Here is a 7,512-nt window from a genome sequence, read left to right on the forward strand (position 1 = left end):
TTTTCTTATTTCTTTTTTTTTTTTTAATATATATTATTCACCTGGATGCAGGTGGGCTAATGCCAAAAAGGGCGTTAGCGGGGCTGCTTTTCATTAAAAAGAAAAGCCTTATCGAGGACTCCATGCCCTTGCTATCTGCCTAAGCAATTCCTTCTTAACTCCTATGTCAGTTTCAGCCCCTAAAAGATCTGAAGGAATGGAAATGCCAGGAGGGGTGGAAGATGAACTAGCAGTTAGGTTAGCAGTGTCTGTCTCTCATGTATCCCAAGAATGACAGTTTCTAAAGCAAAAGCAGAAGCTGGAAGCAGCAGAAATAGATGCTTGTTGCCCTTGGTGGTAGGAGCGGAGGCACCACTCCCTTGGCCTGGAGCGGGACTGAGGTACCTGATACAGGGACAGGGCTTGTGATGGGAGAAGCCTATGAGTGTAGGCATCAGATGTCTAGGTCTTTGAAGATGGGTCCTTTCTGTCCCTAGAACTAGATCCTGGGAGAGAAGAGCAGATGGGGAGAGAGGACCTCCTGCCTACAGATGAGCCTATGTCATTCTCTTTGTAAGGTCTTTTAGGCTGACTGACGGTACCATGGACACCCTGTTAACCTCTGTGACCTGCACGGGACACTCCAGATGAGTTCCTGGGAAATTTAAAGTAACCGAAAGACCATGAAAAGAGGGAGAAATTATCAACCCCTTTGGGTGCCTACTTAACTTTGAGACATTCTCTATTGGTCCTTATCCCCGCTCTAATTCATAAGGCCATTGGACTTCATAACCGACCTTGGTCAACCTGACTCCATACCCTATGACTCCCTCCCAGCTTGCAAAAAAACCACCCTAAACTGTAACTTTCCACTGCCCACCCAAATCTATAAAACCAACTCCTATCCCACCGCCATTCGCTGATGCCCTTTTCTGCCTCAGCCTGCCTGTACGCAGGTGAATAAACAGCTATGTTGCTCACACAAAGCCTGTTTGGGGGGTCTCTTCATTCAGAGCACACATTTTAACACTCTTGGGTTGACTACTACAGTCCTACGGTGCGCGAGTCACATGCAAGACCTCAGATCTCAGAAGTCTCTACCCTCTCTCTGCTCTCTTGAAGTTAGCTTTCATTCTCTAAAAATGATCTTTCACTCATTCATTTATAGACATACAAGGAAAGTTTGTCCTCAGGCTGGGTGCAGTGGCTCACACCTGTAATCTCAACACTTTGGGAGGCTGATGCGGGCAGATCATTTGAGGTCAGGAGTTCCAAGATCAGCCTGGCCAATATGGTGAAACCCTGACTCTATTAAAAATACAAAAAAAAAAAAAAAAAAAAATCAGCAGGGCACAGTGGCTCGATCCTATAATCCCAGCTATTCAGGAGGCTGAGGCACAAGAATTGCTTGAACCTGGGAGGCAGAGGTTATAGTAAGCCAAGGTTGCATCATTGTGCTCCAGCCTCGGCAACTGACCGAGACTCCGTCTCAAAAAAAAAAAAAAAAAAGAAAAGAAAAGAAAGTCTGTCCTCTAATTAATCTAAACATTCTAAACATTTCCAGGAGAATGCAGTGCTAGGGCTCCCTTGTTGAGGGCAGCATTTCACAGTTCTGGAGTGCACTCCCTTGTCAGACCACAGCCTTGTTTGTGGTGGACTTGAGCAGGTTACAGTTTTGCTTTGTTTTGTTTTTGAGAAGGAGTTTCACTCTGACACCAGGCTAGAGTGCAGTGGCACAATCCCGGCTCACTGCAACCTCTGCCCCCCAGGTTCGGCCAATTTTCCTGCCTCAGCCTCCCGAATATCTGGGATTACAGATGCCTGCCACCACACCTGGTTAATTTTTTGTGTTTTTAATAGAGATGCGGTTTCACCTTGTTTCAGGCTGGTCTTGAACTCTTGACCTCAGATGATCCATCTGCCTCAGCCTCCCAAAGTACTGAGATTACAGCAGATCATGTTTTAATTGTGCTATGTGCTGGAAATGGGCAGCACTATCTGAGATATGGTTGGTATGAGGAGGGAGCAATTGTGGGGCACTCCTCAAGATTTGCAGATGAGAAAGAGAATTGCTTGAACCTGGGGTAGGCTGCAGTGAGCTGAGATCACACCACTATACTCCAGCCTAGGCAACAGAGCAAGACTGTCTTAAAAAAAAAGATTTGCAGATGAGAGAATAAGCCATTCTCTGAAGGTTATTCTAGCAAGAATTGAATGCAAAGGAGGGAATCAGTAATCTGTTGGAGTAAGCTAGGAGGCTGTAAATGAGCAATCAAAGAGATTGGGGCACTCAAGATGCCCTGTGACTGTACCGAAGTTGTAATTTAGTAAAAAGAGATCAAATCAGTTTCTTCTGGAGAAAGACATGAGAACAAAAACAGGTAGTTATGCCATTTTATGTGGTGAGTAGGTACTATCATTTGAATACGGCCCCTCCAAAATTCAGATGTTTTCAAAATGATCGGATTTTTGTTTTGTTTTGTTTTTTGAGAGTCTCACTCTCACTGAAACTGGAGTGCAATGGCGCGATCTCAGCTCACCACAACCTTCACCTCCAGGCTTAAGTAGAGATTCTCCTGCCTCAGCCTCCCGAGTAGTTGGGATTATAGGTGTGCACCACTACTGTCTGGTTAATTTTTATATTTTTAGTAGAGACAGGATTTCGCCATGTTGACTGCAAAGTGATAGTTTTAAGAGGTGGGGCCTTTAAGTGGCAATCAGGCCTAAGAGCTCCTCCCTCAGGTTTGGGATTAAGTGCCTTAAAAAAAGAAGCTTCAAGCAGTATTTGGTTAATTTACCCTTCCACCTCCCCTCCAGAGGATAAGGCTCTCACCAGATAGCCAAACCTGCCAGCACCTTGATCATGGACTTCCTAGCCTCCTGAACTGTGAGAAATAAATTTCTGTTCTTTTTAAGTTGCCCAGTCTGTGGTATTCTGTTATAGAACACAGAGACTAAACCAGTAGGGCATTAATCTTTTGCGCTTGGATTCTACAGCTATCTGTCCTTGCTAGGATTGCAGGTGGACCCAGACGTCTTAATCAAATTAGTTTTCTATGTTGTATTTCTGTTTAAGTTAACTTGAGTAATTAGGCCACCTGACTGTTTTATTTATTTCTGTAAATTATTGTCATTTTCTTTGTATTTTCAAAATTTGTATTAAGAAAAATTTCAGGCTGGGCGCAGTGGCTCATGCCTATAATCCCAGCACTTTGGGAGGCCGAGGCAGGAGAATCACCTGAGGTCAGGAGTTCAAGACCAGCCTGGCCAACACAGTGAAACCCTGTCTCTACCAAAAATACAAAAAATTAGTCAGGCATGGTAGCGCATGCCTGTATTCCCAGCTACTGGGGAGGCTGAGGCAGGAGAATCACTTAAACCTGGGAGGTGGAGGTTGCAATAAGCTAAGATCAATCACTCCATTGCACTCCAGCCTGGGCGGGAAGAGCAAAACTCTGTCTCAAAGAAAAAAAAAAAAAGAAAAGAAAAGAAAAAAAAGAAATTTCAAACACTCAAAAGGGGAGAAAATAATATAATAAATATATATAATTATTACTGTGAAATACCCTATAACTAGATTTAATCATTATCAAGATTTTCCAACATTTGCATCACTTTCTCCCACTTTTACAAACTAAACTATTTTAAAGAAACTTAAACAAATTTATAAGAAAAACAACTCCATTAATAGGAACAGACACTTTTCAAAAGAAGACATACATGCAGCCAACAAGCATATAAAAAACAGCTCAACATCACTGATCATTAGAGAAATGCAAATCAAAACCACAAGGAGATACCATCTGACACTTGTCAGAATGGCTATGGTTAAAGTAAAAACATAACAGGTATTATCAAGGTTCTGAAGTAAAAGGAACGCTTATACACTGTTGGTGAGAAGGCAAATTAGTTCAACCATATGGAAAACAGTGTGGCGATTTCTCAAAGACCTAAAAACAAACTACCATTTGACCCACCAATCCCATTACTGGGTATATACCCAGAGGAATATAAATCATTCTATTGTAAAGACACATCCACACAGATGTTTGTTGCAAGACTATTCATAATAGCAAAGACATGGAATCAACCTAAATGTATATCAATAGTAGACTGGATAAAGAAAATGTGGTATATATAAAGGATATATATATACCATGAAATACTATGCAGCCACAAAAAAAGAGTGAGATCATGTCCTTTGCAGGGACACAGATGGAGCTCAAGCCCATTATCCTTAGAAAACTAACCCAGAGTCAGAAAACCAAATACCACATGTTCTTACTTATAAGTGGAAGCTAAATGATGAGAACACATGAACACAAAGAGGGAAACAATACACACTAGGGCCTACTGGAAGGTGGAAGGTGGGAGCAGGGAGAGGATCAAGAAAAATAACTACTGGGTACTAGGCTTAATACCTAGGTGACAAAATAATCTGTACAACAAACCCCTACAACAGGAGTTTACCTGTATAACAAACCTGCATGTGTGCCCCTCAAAACAAAAGTTAAAAAAAAAAATTTTCAAACACACAAAAGTATTATAGATTTTTAAATAAATAAAAGGAAAAAAGTGAAGAAAATAGTATAATGAATATATATAAGGTATAATGAATAGTATGAAATACCCAATAACCATGTTCAATCATAATCAAGATTTTCCTACACTTGCTTCACTTTCTACCACTTTTAAAAACTAAACTACTGTTTTTTTTTTTTAAGACGGGGTTTTACCATGTTGGTCAGGCTGGTCTTGAACTCTCAACCTCAGGGATCCACCCACCTTGGCCTCCAAAGTGCCTGGATTACAGGCATGAGCCACCAAAAACTAAACTATTTTAAAGAAAATCCTAAACCCCAAAGTCATTTCCTCCCCACTGCCATGGTATAAAATTCATACATTGAAATCCTACCCCACAAAGGTGATATTAGGAGGTGGAACATTTTTGAAGACGATTAGTTCATAGAGACAGAGGCCTTGTGAGGTAAGTGCCCTTATAAAAGAGAACCCAAGAGGCCCCTATCCCCTTATACCATATGAGGACAAAGGGAGAACACGGCCATCTCTTAAGCAGGAAGCAGGCCTTCACCAGACATGGAATGAATCTGCTGGCACCAGGATCTTGGACTTTTCAGCCTCCAGAAACGTGAGCAACAAATTCCTGTTGTTTCTAAGCCACCAAGTATATGGTATTTTGCTGAAGCAGTCCAGGCTGACCAAGATAACCATTTACTTGAGTATAGATCTCTAAAACATATGAACACTTTCTTGCATACCCACAATATTCTCTTTTGTATTTACTAGTTTTTGTAAGCTAAGTTAGTGAGAGATGAAGGCACTCTCAGGCTGTTAATAAAATCAAGTTTCAGACTCTGATCCACAATGAACGTAACAAACAATGGCCACTTTGTGAGGATTCTTCTAGTTACCAGGATTCCTCTGTCTGAACATGCTTTAATAACTGAACAACAATCCAGGCCCCCTTTACTTTTCACATGTAGAAGTCTATACACACTGTGTGCACATGTATTTACCATGCACGCTGATATGGTTTGGCTCTGCGTTACCATCCAAATCTCACCCCATAATCCCCACATGTCAAGGACAGGACCAGGCGGAGGTAACTGGATCATGGGGATAGTTTCCCCCATGCTGTTCTCATGATAGTGAATGAATTCTAAAGACATCTGATGGTTGCATAGCATCTGGCATTTCCCCTGGCTGCACTCACTCCATCCTGCTGCCCTGTGAGGAAAGTGCATGTTTTTCGCCTTCCACCATGACTGTAAGTTTCCTGAGGCCTCCCCAGTAATGTGAAACTGTGAGTCAATTAAACCTCTTTTTTTTTTTTTTTTTTGAGACGGAGTTTCACTCATGTTACCCAGGCTGGAGTGCAATGGCGCGATCTCGGCTCACTGCAACCTCCACCTCCTGAGTTCAGGCAATTCTCCTGCCTCAGCCTCCTGAGTAGCTGGGATTACAGGCACGCACCACCATGCCCAGCTAATTTTTTGTATTTTTAGTAGAGATGGGGTTTCACCATGTTGACCAGGATGGTCTCGATCTCTTGACCTCGTGATCCACCCGCCTCGGCCTCCCAAAGTGCTGGGATTACAGGCTTGAGCCACCGCACCCGGCCTTAAACCTCTTTTTTTCATAAGTTACCCAGTCTTGGGTATTTCTTCATAGCAGTGTAAGAACAGACTAATACACACACATGCAAAACAGAGGGAAAAAATGAAATAAACCCCTTCTTAAGCCCAGTAAATCAGTTGGCTCTTTTAAAAAGCATAACTTAAATCTACTGTCACCATTCTGATAGGCTATTAAGATAAGTGGGGGTGCTACCAACACAGAGAACACAAAATGCAAAGGTTAACACCTACGCTGGCCAATTTTTTTTTTTTTTTTTTGAGACAGGGTCTCACTCTCAGGACCTGATTAGAATCAAAAACTTGATTTTTTTTTTTTTGGCAGCCTGAGAGAGCCTTTATCTACCACTAACCTAGCTTGCCGTGAGCCATAATCATGCCAGGCTGCAGTGCAGTGACTCAATCATAGCTCACTGCAGCCTCAAGCTCCCAGGCTCAGGTGATCCTCCTGCCTCAGCCTCCCAAGTAGCTGGGACTAGCACATCCACATGCTGCATCACCACATCCATATGCTGGCCAATTTCTAAAAGTGGCTTGAAAAAGAGTACATGAGAACATCAGAGATATAGGAAGGTATCAGCTTCTGGAGAAGGGAACTGAAAATTATAAGGTACCACAAACAGGCAGTATTTCATGCCAGGCAAAAATTCTACTGGTTTTGCCTTATCATTCCTATTTGGGTGTGTAAGAATCTCAATATCTTCCCCTGCCTTCCCCCATCATACTCATGTGCCCAGGGGAATGACTTCATAGGAAGTTCCTTCCTTTCCCTTCTTTCTCTTCTTTGTCCCTACCCTAACACCCCAACCCGCCAATGCCTCTTCCACTAACTCCACAATGTCCTGATTTTAAAAACTAGGGACACATTTCTTTGGCCTAAGACATATTCAGCATATAGCATAGCATCTGATATACGGACTCTTAAGGAATATTGAATGGATGGGTGGATGGAGACATGGATGGATAATGACTGTTTTTAATATAAGGGTAATACTTCAAGACCTACCCAGCTTCTCATGGAACTGCAACATGACATTGAGGGATGACTGGCAAAACTGGGTAAGTTGTCATAACAACTGGCTGCACATTCAGGAGGTTGGAAAAGTAAAAATGTGACATATAGCCGGGCGCGGTGGCTCAAGCCTGTAATCCCAGCACTTTGGGAGGCCGAGGCGGGTGGATCACGAGGTCAAGTGATTGAGACCATCCTGGTCAACATGGTGAAACCCCGTCTCTACTAAAAATACAAAAAAAGCTAGCTGGGCATGGTGGCACGTGCCTGTAATCCCAGCTACTCAGGAGGCTGAGGCAGGAGAATTGCCTGAACCCAGGAGGCGGAGGTTGCAGTGAGCCGAGATCGCGCCATTGCACTCCAGCC

This window comes from Cebus imitator, unplaced genomic scaffold (genome assembly GCF_001604975.1).
Source record: "Cebus imitator isolate Cc_AM_T3 unplaced genomic scaffold, Cebus_imitator-1.0 Scaffold9, whole genome shotgun sequence".
In the NCBI taxonomy this organism is placed as follows: domain Eukaryota; kingdom Metazoa; phylum Chordata; class Mammalia; order Primates; family Cebidae; genus Cebus; species Cebus imitator.